Source organism: Papaver somniferum, chromosome 2 (assembly GCF_003573695.1).
Source record: "Papaver somniferum cultivar HN1 chromosome 2, ASM357369v1, whole genome shotgun sequence".
Lineage (NCBI taxonomy): Eukaryota > Viridiplantae > Streptophyta > Magnoliopsida > Ranunculales > Papaveraceae > Papaver > Papaver somniferum.
Genome location: NC_039359.1, coordinates 51,280,228 through 51,294,724, shown reverse-complemented (window position 1 = coordinate 51,294,724; position 14,497 = coordinate 51,280,228). Strand labels below are relative to the sequence as shown.

Here is a 14,497-nt window from a genome sequence, read left to right as displayed (position 1 = left end):
ACAACTTAAAACACTTATATACTTCTCCGAAAATACTTGAATTCCAGTTCTAGTTGTTTCAAGGTGAGAAGAAAATGAAAAACTCCATGGTTTATCATTTTGTAGGCGTCTCCTTGGCTTTGTTTTCCTCGTTTGCATATGCTACTGATCCAGGCTCCCTACAGGATTTCTGTGTTGCTGCTAAGAATCCTAATGCTGCTGGTATGTACTCTTTAATTACACAAATACATATGTTTCCAATGCTTGGGAATCAGTTTTCTAGCTTAATTATTAACTCGAACTATGTTAATTTGTTTCTTCAATTGCAGTGTTTGTGAACGGATTATTCTGCAAAGACCCAAAGCTTGCTGTTCCGGAAGATTTCTATCTTGCCAATTTTAATAAACCTGGAGAAATTAAGAGTCCATCGGGTCCCTTGTCACACCGGCTAATGTTGCTCAAATTGGTGGACTTAACACCCTCGGCATCTCCATGGTGCGTCTCGATTATGCACCATATGGCCTTAACCCACCCAAGAGCCACTGAGATTCTAGTGGTTTTGGAAGGTACTCTTGAGGTTGGATTCGTCACTTCTAACAGTCCGGACGGTAACAAACTCTTCAAAAAGTAACTTTACAAGGGAGATGTGTTTGTATTCCCCATCTGACTCATTCATTTTCAATTTAATGTGGGGAAAACCCCAGACGTCGCCATTGCTGCACTAAGTAGCCAAAACCCTGGTGTGATCACGATTGCCAATGGCGTTTTCGGATCAAAAGCACCTATCAATGATGATATTCTCGCAAATGCTTTCCAAGTTGACAAGAAAGTGGTTGATTATCTTCAGTCTCAGTTTTGGATGGACAACTAGACTGAATATGAGTGAATTATGATTGTTTGTAATTTAAGAAACAAACTCAACGAAGTACTTAACTAAACATAGTACACTGTTTGCAATCCTGTATTTGTTATTGAAAGTGTATTCAAGTTCATAATATTGTAATAGATCCTTCGTTCATAATATTAAAACGGTATTCATTGCCATCCGGTTTTTCACACACTCATGAATGATGAATCAGTTAAAACCACGCTTTCCGGATGCATACATAATAAAAAAGCATTTTCCCTCCGCAACAAAATTCTGACTAAATCCAACATTTACTGAAGTAGTCCGTGTTGACAGGATTTCTAGTGCTTGAATTTCACCATCTTCATGTTCGGCGAAAATTAGCTATTGTGTTAGGTGATTGAGGTAACAGTACCTGTTATCAACCATGTAAAACCTCTTATTTATTCATCCTTGCAGAATTCGTTTCAACTTATCCTGTCCAAAATCTTTCGGTCAAAAGTTATACAAAATGTGTTAGTGTGGTTTAAGAGATGTGCAAGTGCAAATGGCATGGCTCCATGCATGCATGGTTGACATTCAATATGGTTTCGAGTTTTGATCCTCTATGTTTTAGTGTTTGAGTTTAGCTCGTGTAACCATTCCGGAGCAAGACGTCTGTTATACAAACATAAGACATTATATATAGTCGCAAAGTCTTTCAAGGAACTCCAAACCTACCTGTTGACGGTGGTTTTTAGTTTAGGGTCAAAATTGTAAAACTGTACATCTAACATGATGTCACTATGACTATTAGCACATTTATTGAATCAATCAGCATGCGTACATAAGAATTACCGGGGTACCCGTTTTTTTACATGGGTCATGTTCCACGATAGAACCCTTAACACTGACTGACATCATCTATGTCAAACCCTAATTCTCATGCTACCGCGCCAAGGCATGCCGACCATGCCAGCCGCACCACTGTACCAATGGCAGACCATGCCAGCCACAGCCAAACCACTGTGCCAATGGAATACCATGCCATCCACATCTCCGCGCCAAGGCATGCCAACCATGCCAGTCGCACCACTGCGTCAATGGCATGCCAGCCGCACCTCCGCGCCAAGGCATGCCAACCATGCCAGCCGCACCACATGTGCCAATGGCATGCCAACCATCTTGTTGCACCATACCATGCCGGCCTTCCCTATGCGGCTACCAAAACGAAGGCATGCGATGATAAACGGCCACCCTTCCATCTTATATGCAAATCTTAGCCGTCCAAGATCGCCAAACAACGCATGGTAATCTTTGGTCTGTATCCTAGTTTTGCCTACGCCAAACCGCGTCAAGGCATGCCATGCCACATGTGCCAATGGCATGCCAACCACCTTGCCGCGCCATACCATGTCGGTCTTCCCTATGCGGCTACCAAAACGAAGGCGTGTGATGATCAACGGCCACCCTTCCATCTTAGATGCAAATCTTAGCCGTCCAAGGTCGCCAAACAACGCATGATAACCTTTGGTCCAACGCCAAAACCCTATTTTGGCCGCGCCTAAACCACGCCAAGGCATGCCGACCATGCCACATGTGCCAATGGCATGCCGCGCCATCCACCTTGTCGCGCCTAATCCATGCCATGCCGGCCTTCCCTTCACGGCTTCCAAAATGAAGGCGTGCGACAATCAACGGCCACCCTTCCATCTTAGATGCAAATCTTAGCCGTCCAAGGTCACCAACCAACGTATGGTAACCTTTGGTCCAACACCAAAACCCTAGTTTGGCCGCGCCTAAATCACGCCAAGGCATGCCGACCATGCCACATGTGTCAATGGCATGTCGCGCCATCCACCTTGTCGCGCCTAAACCATGCCATGCCGGCCTTCCCTTCACGGCTGCCAAAACGAAGCCGTGCGACAATCAACGGCCACCCTTCCATCTTAGATGCAAATCTCATCTATCCAAGGTCACCAACCAACACATGGTAACCTTTGACCCAACTCCAAAATCCTAGTTTTGGTCACGCCCAAACCGCGCCAAGGCATGCCGGCCATGCCACATGTGCCAATGGCATGCCAGCCACCTTGCCGCGCCATGTCATGCCAGCCTTCCCTATGCGGTTACAAAAACAAAGGCTTTCGACGATCAACGGCCATCCTTCCATCTAAGAGACAAATCTTAGCCGTCCTAGGTCTCCAACCAACGCATGGTAACCTTTGGTCTGAAACCCTAGTTTTGGTCACGCCCAAACCGCGTTAAGGCATGCCGGCCATGCCACTTGTGACAATGGCATGCCAGCCACCTTGTCGCGCCATACCATGCCGGCCTTCCCTATGCGGTTATCAAAACAAAGGCTGGCGACGATCAACGACCATCCTTCCATCTAAGATGCAAATCTTAGCCGTCCAAGGTCACCAACCAACGCATGGTAACCTTTGGCCCAACGCCCAAACCGCGCCAAGGCATGCCAGCCATGCCACATGTGCCAATGGCATGCCAACCACCTTGCCGCGCCATACCATGCCGGCCTTCCCTATGCGGCTACCAAAACAAAGGCTTGCGAAGATCAACGACCACTTTTCCATCTAAGATGCAGATCTTAGCCGTCCAAGGTTACCAGCTAACGCATGGAAACCTTTGGCCCGATGCCAAGCCCTAGTTTGGTCGCGCACAAACAAAGCCAACACCCTAACTTTTGGCTGCGCCTAAACTAGGCCATATTAAAGCCGTATCGGCCATGCTTTCATGCTACTGGCTACCAAACGAAGGGTTGCAATAATCGACGGCTACCATTCCTCTCAAGATGCAAAATATCGACCATCGAAGGTCACCACCGAGCCGGCAAGTCTCCCAAGATCAACTTGTCGAATAACAACATGCTACATATTTTCCACAAAATTACTCGAAACATCAACACATGTCACAAATTGGGGATGCTCATTGGATATTAGTTTGACGGTTTACAACGTGCGGAGTAGAGGTGGCAACGGGCCGGTTAGGGATGACCGGTTGCGGGTTAGGCGTGTTGCGCGTGCGTAACCCTAGCCCGGACCGTTTTACTCCACGGGTTAAGGTATGCCAACCCTAACCCTAGACGGGTCAGCTCTGCGGGTTGGCGGGTTGGCTCTGCTTGTATAGTTGGAATTAAATTAGTGAACAAATTTAGTTCCAAAAAGTAAAAGGGTTGGAGAGAATCGATCCCTGAACCATCAGGTTATAACCTCATGACAGTACCACCACACTGTTTTGTTCTGTCGTGCTATTAACCTTACACAAATACTATTAGATATTAATATCAATTATCATTATAAATAAATATGCGAACAGAGCGTCTTCACTTCAGATCTCTTATTTTACTCATCTAATCACTGCCATCCACCTCTCTATCCTCTTCATCTTTCAAGTCTTTATTTCTTATGCTAAGATTAATTTTTAATTTTAGTAAATCAAATTAATTGATTAATCTTTAAAATTTGATCTTTCTGTTCATATTTTGACATGGGTATTCATAATATTTGAAGACGACGAAGTATTTGATTAATCATACTAACAAGAAATGATCATGGATTCGTAATTTGTTTTAGTATGTCATTTTTTTTCTTTGTGTGGATGTTAAATGATTATTAAGAGTTTGAAGAGTTTAAGAAGATGATGAGTTGATGACTGATAATATGGTGTGAATCAACAAGAAAATAAGATCATCTGAAAATTGCAGAATTGAAACCCTGGATTTTTCTAAATTGATTAATCATAAAATTTATGTTTCCTGATTCTACTATTATAGGTCTCTAATGGGTTTATATAAGATCTTGATTCAATTTTATTTTTGATATATGAATTTGGGTTTTCATTAGATGTGAGATGTACTGAACTAACCAAGTAAGGCAATTGTGGATGGGTTTCTTGCAATTTACTGGCATGGGTTTTTGTATCTTGACAATTTTTTTTGAAAGTTTCACCTTTATTTGATTTAATCATATGTGTTGTTTTTGTAGACAGGGGAGATATATTGAAGATTATATTGTATGAGACATTGCAGATTACATTGTATGAGACATGATAATATTGATTATTCCAAGTGACGCAGGAAATCAGTTGTAAAATTCACAATACAGAGGGATTTGGCGGGTTCTGCGGGCCAACCCGCGGGTTAGGACCCGCGGGTCCTAAAAGCTGAACCCTAGCTCGGACCTATTAACAACCGAGCCGGGTTAGGGTCGGGTTTATACGGCTCGGGTTAGGGTTGACCCGCGGGTTTTGACCCTAATTGCCAGGTCTAGTGCGGTGTACACTACGCCAGTTATAAGACAGTGTCATAAGGATGAGGCGGTTAGTAAATACATGGAGTAATGGTGAAACGCTTTCTTTTATGGAACATCAATTCCAGCCGTTACCGGTTACCACCTCCTCCCATTTACTCATTCGTTTTCCATTTCTTACGGAGCAGAGTACGTTTCACTTCGACTTGTATAAATAGGTCTTACCTATTTCCACCGAACAATAAGTTCAGGTCAGGAGGATACAACACTCAGAAAATATTTGCTAGCTTTCCATCTGTTAGCTTCCCACTTTCTGATACAAGTCGTGAAACAACTATTCTGGTCTCAACACTCTCTTCGCTTCCCTCCTCAAAACCAACCCTTTTCCTTCACTTTGTGACCGAAGAAAATCTGGAACGACCATTTCTTGGTTTAGACCGGATTTGTACAGATTAATCTCTCGAATCTAAAGTACTCCCTTGCAGTACATTGTTTAAGGTTTAAACTCATTTCTCACCCACACACCCGAAATTGCCAAAATCAGCAGAAATCATTTTCACGCTCAAACATTACCATATCAAAGGATACCTGGAGAACTTCGTAATTCCATGGAAACTTGTAAATCTCAAAATGATTCATAGAGAATATGCGTTTTCAGGGAAAAGAAAATGTAATTAGGAATCCAAAAGTGAAAATGACTAGCATGAAGTTCACATATTAGAACTATAATGAATTATTAAGTTGAATTTCCCATGACGATGCGTCCTAATTACTTCTCCATATTTTTAACAAGATTGACTTAGCCATACGCAAATGATATTAGTTTAAAATTTGCAGTACCATATTATACGTCTGAATGCATGGGATGAACATATTAGCGCTTACTCGATAAAGTTGATTACTGTTGAACATAAACATCAAGACCAACCAACCACCAAAAACAGCTAATATATTGTAATTTTTTTCAACTTGGAATTCATATTCAGGCAGAACTATACGAACTGACGACAATCACCCAAAAGACCGAAGAATATGTGTTGCGGATTATTTCAAACATTCATTATATTTTTGGCTATCTCATGAGTCATGTACATAGCTTAGACCGTTTCAATGGTTATTTTTAGCCATAGATAGGACTGCATGACATGCTAAAATTTCATCATCTTTTAAGTTACTTTACTCCATAACAACACCACAATGATAACATTTGAATTGAATCCAAGTTCCAGTTTGCTTTCTAACAACGAACAACATTTGAATTTTCGTCTAGTTCTCTTATTAACAACGTAAACACTTAAACTCGGGTACTACTTTTTAGAAAATGAAAAGCTCCATGGTTTATCTTTTAGTAGTTGCCTTCTTCGCATTGTTTTCCTCATTTGCATATCCTACTGATCCAGAGTCCCTACAGGACTTCTCTGTTGCTGCTAAAGCCTAAAAACCATAATGCTGCTGGTGTGCACGTTTACGCAGATAGGATTTATACTCTTTGGCCGAGCATATTTTTTCTACTTCATGTGCTAAACTTAAATCCATTTGTTTCAATTACAGTGTCTGTAATACATCTTTCACTTTATTGTACGGTGATTGCCATTTTAGGAATGACATTGTACTCGTACACTGTTTACAAAAGAGCAAAGTAGTACTCAACACTGGTGCAGTCGAACTTACCGTAATAGAGAAGTCATAGGAAGGGACAAAAAATAATTAATGTGGCGCAAACAACGAATAAAATGTACTCCCTCCGTACCACATATATAGGTAGAGGGACCAATTCTCTTACAGGGGTTAGTCGTGGGAGAGTTCGAGAGATTTTAATGTATTTGGGTTTTCTCCTGTTAGTCCTGAGGGAGTTTGAGGGAGTCTCTCCAAATCCCCGTTAGTGTGGGGGAGTTTAGAGGAGTCTCCTAAACTCCCTAGAAAACACTTGTTAGTCGCTGGAGAGTTTAAAAAAAGCTCTTGAACTCCCTGTTAGTCGTAAAACCCTACAATATTAGGGAGTTGGTTGCTTTGGGGAGTTCGAAGGAATTTTTAGTGTATTTTGGTCTCACAACAAATCTCTCAAAAGAGTAGAGATTTTAGTGTATTTTGGTCTCACAACCAAATTTGGTTCAAAATCTTTCTTTTCAAATCATACGGATTTCTCAAATCTCACCAACAAAAATGTTGTTCCCAACATGATGAAATGATTGTTAGATGATGGTCATTATGATACGGTGAAACATTTCTAGGAAAATATTAGGATAGTGATCTAGAGTCCATGAAAACGTGTGGATATATAGATTTGTTTAGATCTACATATCCCGTAAGATGCACCAGCAAAAAAAAAATGTAGAAGTCTTCACAATTAGCGCTTCCCTGAGTTGATTTACATTACCACTTCTTCAACCACCGTCAAAACTATTTTCTCACCACTACCATCACCACCTATAACCAACAACTACTCCCTTAACCACCCCAAATAAGAACTCTAGTTTTTTTAATAAATAAGATTCAATAAATGTTATAGCTCGGAGAAAAGATTTTGAACCAAATTTTAATTCCATCACAATACGTGACACATTTGGTCGCTCTCGGTGGACAGTAAAAACTTCAACAGGAAAATGTGGAAAAATGCTCGTGAACAAAGGGAGTTAGAATTGTATGGAGACCGTTAAATTGAAGGGAAAAAAAATTATCTCGTTGCACAAAATAACATACTATTGATACTGAGATATGATCATTTTCATTTATTTCTTTTTATTTTGATTAAATTATGAAATGAGATTACAAGCACACCCTTCAGTTTATTAACACTTCATCCTGTAAACCATTCCCAAATTTATGTAGGACAGAGGACTAGTTCAACTCTATTTCTATCTGGCTCTGGTAGGTACTGATGTTTTATTTGAGGGTTCGAGACAGAGAAGATGATGCCGATTCTGAGTTCAAAATGATGGGTTCGAGTTGGATTTGGTTTTGGGTGCTGCTGTGGTGCAAGATGGAGAGGTTATACCGGCTATTCCTTTGATTTAAGATGGAAACATTTTGCTCAAGATAACAACCTCAGTTTCGGAGATGGTGCATCTTTGAACTCACCGCCCATGACAACAACTGTATGTATTAAGTTCATTGTTGGAATTCTCGATGGTGATATCCCTTCTGAGTTGCTTGATCGCGTCGTGGGTGAGACTATAACATCCAATTACTATTTATTGGAAGATTCCAAACACCAACCAATTTCGGTTTTTTCAGCTTGAAATATCAACACCCATTCTTCCATCAATAGCAAACAGTACCAGTTCAAACCCATACTGCCAATTTCGGTCAACATTCAATCTCTTAATCTTAATACTCAAAACCCAATCATAATGTCACTAATCCAGCAACAGAACATACCCAAATCCACTTCGAATTCGAATCCAAGCTAACCCATTCTTCCCTGACTTGGCAGCATCTCATCTGATTTTGCTCCTCATGCACCCAATTTCGAAACAGATCCAGACAGCCCTAAATCATCAATTTCTCCAATTTCTCCCACAATTTCTGCTTCAAACACACCAGTTTTGGATCCTTGTTCTTCTCAGCTCGCGGTAACTTCAATTCAGTCACCTTAGAACCCAATCTCCGCCTTAAATTCATCTAACTCTCAACCCACAGTATACAGCCACCTCTCGTCGGGCGGAAGAAAGATTTGAAGAGAAAGAGTTAGAGTTAAGATAATGAATGTTTATAGGAAAGTGAAGGGTAAGATGGTAAACTCTACTAAAAATATAATTCTTTTTATTTTTTATTTTTTCTTTAATTAATTTCTGGTCAACGTGGAACCACGTTGGTCTTTAGACTAAACACAAAGACTGGACAAATGTTAGACCAAATTCAGATTTTGGTTAAAACCTGAGTACCAAAAACCAAATAACCTTGCAATGCAGCCACAAACAGTTGTAGCCGCGAACAGTTTGTAGCCTGAAGACAGAGAGAGACTACCGCTGAAGTTTAAATGGATAAAAAAGTATTTGCGATAGATTTATCCATGACTTTCTTTTCCTTTTGTCCATCACTTAAAATTAATCTGGATGGTCACATTCTTTGTCGGTAATGTATACTTTGCTCATAAAATAAAATATTGCAGGTCATTAAATTCACATTCATTGCATGCACACAAATCAGAACCAAATACCAACATCCCAAGAATCCGTGTTTGATTCATGATGGAGATAGTTTCTGAAATTAGCTGATTGCTTTGTACTAACTTGCAATCAGCTGCATATACCAGGGATGATTTCAAGGATCTTGCACAGGTATTGGTTTCATGATTTGTCGCTTTATTTTCGTGCCACTGGGTATTTATTTTAGTTCTTACGATCACTAATTTTGTTCCGTAACTTCCATTAAGTTTGTCTATTATATTATCAGCTATTCTCAAAGTGCACACAATTCATTCGGCCATTCAAGACTAAAGGAGTTACAGTTCTGCTTCAAGCGTTGTGAGACATATTGGTTGTCCTTGGAAGTTTGGTGACTATTAATAAGAGTTTAAGTGGAGTCCAATTATGTGTATTCCGTGATATATTTCATCTTAAGTTTTGGATTTATGGTATTTCATATATTTTTGAATTGTCATATTTTTATATGATGTATTGTGGACATTATAATTCAGTGGAAGTATATTTATTTCATTCGGAGGCAATGAATCTACCCAACAATGTTTTTATCTACATTGCAGAGAACTAACATCATAATTCTTAATTCGGTTATGAAGGGAGGATCAGAAGTGAGGAAAAGTACAGGAATCCCAGCTAAGACAGTAATCATAACCGAAATAATGGAGGGCGAAACTGAAGTGTGGGGTAATTGAAAGCATAAGTGGAAAAGAGAGGACCGACAAAGAATTTTATGACATGTAAATATTTGTAACCGACAGGGGATGAGCAGAGGACGCCCAGCGTTCCTGAGTGATATTCATCTGGATTCCACTAAATTGCCATGGTTGTCTCAGACATGTAGCAGCTGTTTACAACCGATAAGGAGCATCGTTTTGGCACATCTAGGTGGTGGTTGTAGAGAAGACCATCACAATCTGTTCATAATGGGGAGGTGTGGGTTCCAAACGGCACGACTTGAACAACACACTTGACAAGGGAAGATAACAATCGCCTGGAAAGCTAACTACAAATATTGGGTGCAAGTGGCGTCCAACATATTAGTGTTCTATAGAATTTGGAACGTGTAAGAAATTTACTTATTCTTCGACAATGAAAAGAGCGTTGTGAATGTGGACCAGTGATGGATGATTCTAAACAGGTGTAAAGGTGTGGGAATGCGTAAAACCAAATTTAATATTTTGGTGAGGATATTTGTCAACCAAGCTATGATTGGTTCAAAATTTACAAATTAAGAAGCAAAACCTAACCCTACCTTTGGAATTTTATGGAAGTCATATGCAATTTGGAAATCGAGTAACTATTATAGTTTTTATTTTATTTTGCAATTAAACTAAATCAAAAATATATCGCCATGGGGCGGGGCATAGCAAATCAAAAATGCATCGCCACGGGGTGGGGTGAAATCCCGCTCATACCAAATCACAAATGCACTGCCATGGGGCGACACCAAGTTAAAAGAAAAAAAATGAAAACACATCATCAAATCAAATTATATGGTCATATTTTCTACCTGTTTAATGTATAGCCACACCAAATCAAAAACACATCGTCACGGGACGGAGCGAAGCCCCGTGCACACCGTATCAAAAATGGATCAAAACGAGGCGGGGCCAAATCCTGCCTATACAAAATCAAAAATACATGGCTACGAGACGGGGCGAAGCCCTACGCACACCAAATTAGAAGAGAAAATATGCCCGGTGCGTAGCACCGACACAAATCTAGTAATTGATGCAACTCTCGGAGTTATGTTTGCGAGTATAACTAAAATCCGTTGGAAACCCTGCCAAGATATGGTCTATATTTAAGGGATCGATCTGGGTGATCAATTTTTTTTGGAATAAGTTGATTTTCCTTTCATCTTTTAATAGAAAAAAGAAAAAAAAAATCCATAATCTAATTATTTTTACGGTAACTAATCACGTGCATGCTTGAAAAACCTCCGTCCAGTTAATATTGTATCTTTGTCCATTGGACAATGATCGTGTGATTTGCATTTGGTTTCTATTCTTTACGAAAACTATTCTTTTACTACACGATGGATTTTCCACATAATGGTATATCGTTTTACCATTTACAGTTGGTATTAGTTTTCTCTTGAAGAGGACAACTCAGTCATATCTAGCAAGTATGTAGCTTTTTGGTACATGCTACAAATAATGCTCCAATAGAGTATATCAAAACACAATTCATATTCTTCAAATCAATATCTCTTTATTTTCTCGTTAAGGGCACTGATACCAGTTCTAGATTGAATTTTTCAAGATATGCGTACACTTGAAATTCCGTGGGATCGAGCTAAGCTAGTATTATTGTCGAATATTCATTTATAGTAACTACTGAAATAAATGATGGTGGTTGTGAACCCCTCTGCAGAGAAATATCGACATGTGTGATTGGTTGGAATACATTCCAAATTAGATTGGCATACAATCCAAACTAAATTTGGATTGATTTCTCGATTAACGCAATTTTGGATCCAAGACTTAACACCTTAAAAGTCCCAAGCCTATTAATTACAGGTTGGTTTAGTCATATTGCGTTGTTATACGAGAAATTTGTTCGTTGTAATGCTTCAAGGGATTTATTTTTCTGAGACCCTAGGATTGATTCAATAATTGTTCTCATTATATAATGCACTTGGCGTGGTACGTAGTTATTGAAGGATTCATATTGCATTCACACAAGAAATGTGGTCAGAGAACATATTCAATTTGTAATCTATAGAGGATTCAAATTATACTATGGCAGCCACCTGACTCGATTATATCAGGCTTAACAATCCGTTATGTGTTTTTATAAATTTGTTACAAAACCAAAAATACGGATTAATTAGTTGATGATATCAACTTTTTAGGTCTCTTGAGGAATCCTTAAAAACACAAAATCCATGTTTTAGCAGCATAAATTCTCTTTTTCTTTCTCTATTAAATAGACTAGAGTTATCATTTTTATGCTTGTCTTCTGTAAAACCCATATAGTTGGGTTAGCATTCATATTAGTTGTACTCTTTTCCCTTCGTTTCATGTTTTGTCCCATGTGGTTTCCTGACAAGGTTTTAACGACGCAACATCTCGTAGACGTTTAAATTTCTTTCAATAATGTTGATATTTGTGCTCTTTTTCCTTCGTCCAAATTTTTTCCCCACTGGGTTTTACTGACAAGGTTTTAGTGAGGAAATTTAATTCAACATGGTGGTCATCCAAGGGGGAGTTGTATTAATTCATATTATTTTGTGGATTCCCACCATTCAGTAGATCATTTTTGTCAGACCAAATCAACATAACAATCTCCTTGAAATTTGGATGTTCTTCTGAACCACATAAGGTAAGACCAAAAATACCGTTTTGTTCACTTACAATAATGTATCTACGTTTTGGTTCTTTTGTCGAAGAAACCCCATCAACGACTTCATCAAATCATCACAAGATTGCATCACACAAGTTCTCTATAAGTTGAATAAGAACGTAGACTCTACAAAAGTATTAATCAAAGACAATACTGCTTGTGCAACACAAAAGAATACTTCATCAACTATCCGACATCTTCATGAAAGCACATTAGTCTTCTGCATTCAAGAAATTCGTTTTTCAAAATTGGAAAGTATCGACTCAAGGATTTGCACGCCAAGATTTGACTGAAGTATTTATCAGGGGGAGCGCCATCATCAAATTAAGGTGCATTCACTGGTCTTTATCGCGTTGTACTCTTTTTCTTTCGTCAAGGTTTTGTCCCACTGGGTTTTCCTTGTCAAGGTTTTAACGAGGCAACATTTGCGTGTCCAACACTGTTTCGAGTCTTTACATGCTTATGCAATTTCTGGTTTTTCTCTTTTGAGTTTTCCTGGTACATTTGTAATTAACTTAGACACAGTGTCATCAGGGGGAGTGTTATAAACGTGTAAATATGTTAAGAATGGCTAGGGTGAATCTCGTTTATTATTGGAATTCCCTTGTTTCTATCCCAATAAATAGAGGCTCTACTGTTTGTCTAATATGCACGTGAATAAGAAATCTCTCTATATTCTTCCCCTCTATTGTGTGTTTCCTTCTCTACTTTCTAATATCACAAGACTTTCTACAAAAATATAGATAAATAGGTCATTGGAGCCAGTTGCACATAAGAGAAGCTGACCCAGTAATTCACTGCTCCACTATTAGTACTTTAGGTATTAGTAATCACATGGTTTTGAATTTTGGTCATCTATGTTCTAAGTCTAAACCTCGAAATGATGTCACATGTATAGCCGGGTTTTATCAAACTAACAGGTTGTTTTGGTTGCTTTTTGTGTTTTATGAATCACCTGACATGTCTAGATCTAACTCGGTATATTTGATTGTGAGTCAAAAAAAATTATTTCAGTTAAATTTGTACTGAGTGAGTCAGGTACAAAATGATATCTAACTCAAAAATTTACGAATCATATGTATGAGTTGAGTAAGATCTTGAATCAAACAAGATTTATAAAGGGGGATACCAGTATTACTTGGGAGTGATACCAATCCATATAAGACAAAATAAATGTTAACAGATCCTGACCGTTGGATTGATGAATTGGTATCACCCGCGCTAATAGTGGTATACCCTTCATAAATCATGGAATCAAACATCAGGAAAAAAATAGAAAAGAAGACGATCTGACTCGGCTCGAGTCAAATGCGAGTCACATTCAGATGTGAGTAAGATCCAAACCAACAAGATGCAGGCTTTACAGTGAAAATTAAGCTATGATCGTTGATTGATGTGTTTTGTAGATAGTGGTAAAAGTGGTTCGATTCTCAGACTTGCGAATGATAAAATATAGACTTAAATTCTAAAACTAAAATAGAAAACACACTAAAAGTTGTAGCAAACTCAATCAAAGATGATATCAATATTAAAAGAACACTGAGGCTAAGATTCCACTATTTTCCAAGTTTAAGGTGATTTAATCCAATCTTTGTATTCATGCAATTTTCTCATTCAATTTGATTCTTACTATTGCAACAAGTAGATTTTCAAAAGCAATAATTGTAAATACCAAGTATGAAGCATCAAAAGTCTTAAACTAAGCATACTCCATCAAAATAGATCACAATTACTCAAATAAAAATCATATTCGATATTAGTTCAAGGCAAATAATCATAATAAAATTGCAATAAATAGATAAAAGAGAATATACCACTTCTTGTTGGAAAAATAGCTTCCTCCAGCGCCTCAGAAATGGGGGTTTAGCTCCTCATATTAACCATGTTCTCAAAGTATGTTTTTATAGCTCAAAAGTGTACAAGGAGGTGAA

The 14,497-nt window shown here is 38.8% G+C and overlaps 1 pseudogene; it reads left to right on the top strand.

The window, feature by feature from the left end:
* Window positions 1-69: 69 nt before the first annotated feature.
* On the top strand, window positions 70-859 carry LOC113353249 (annotated as a pseudogene).
* Window positions 860-14,497: the final 13,638 nt, after the last annotated feature.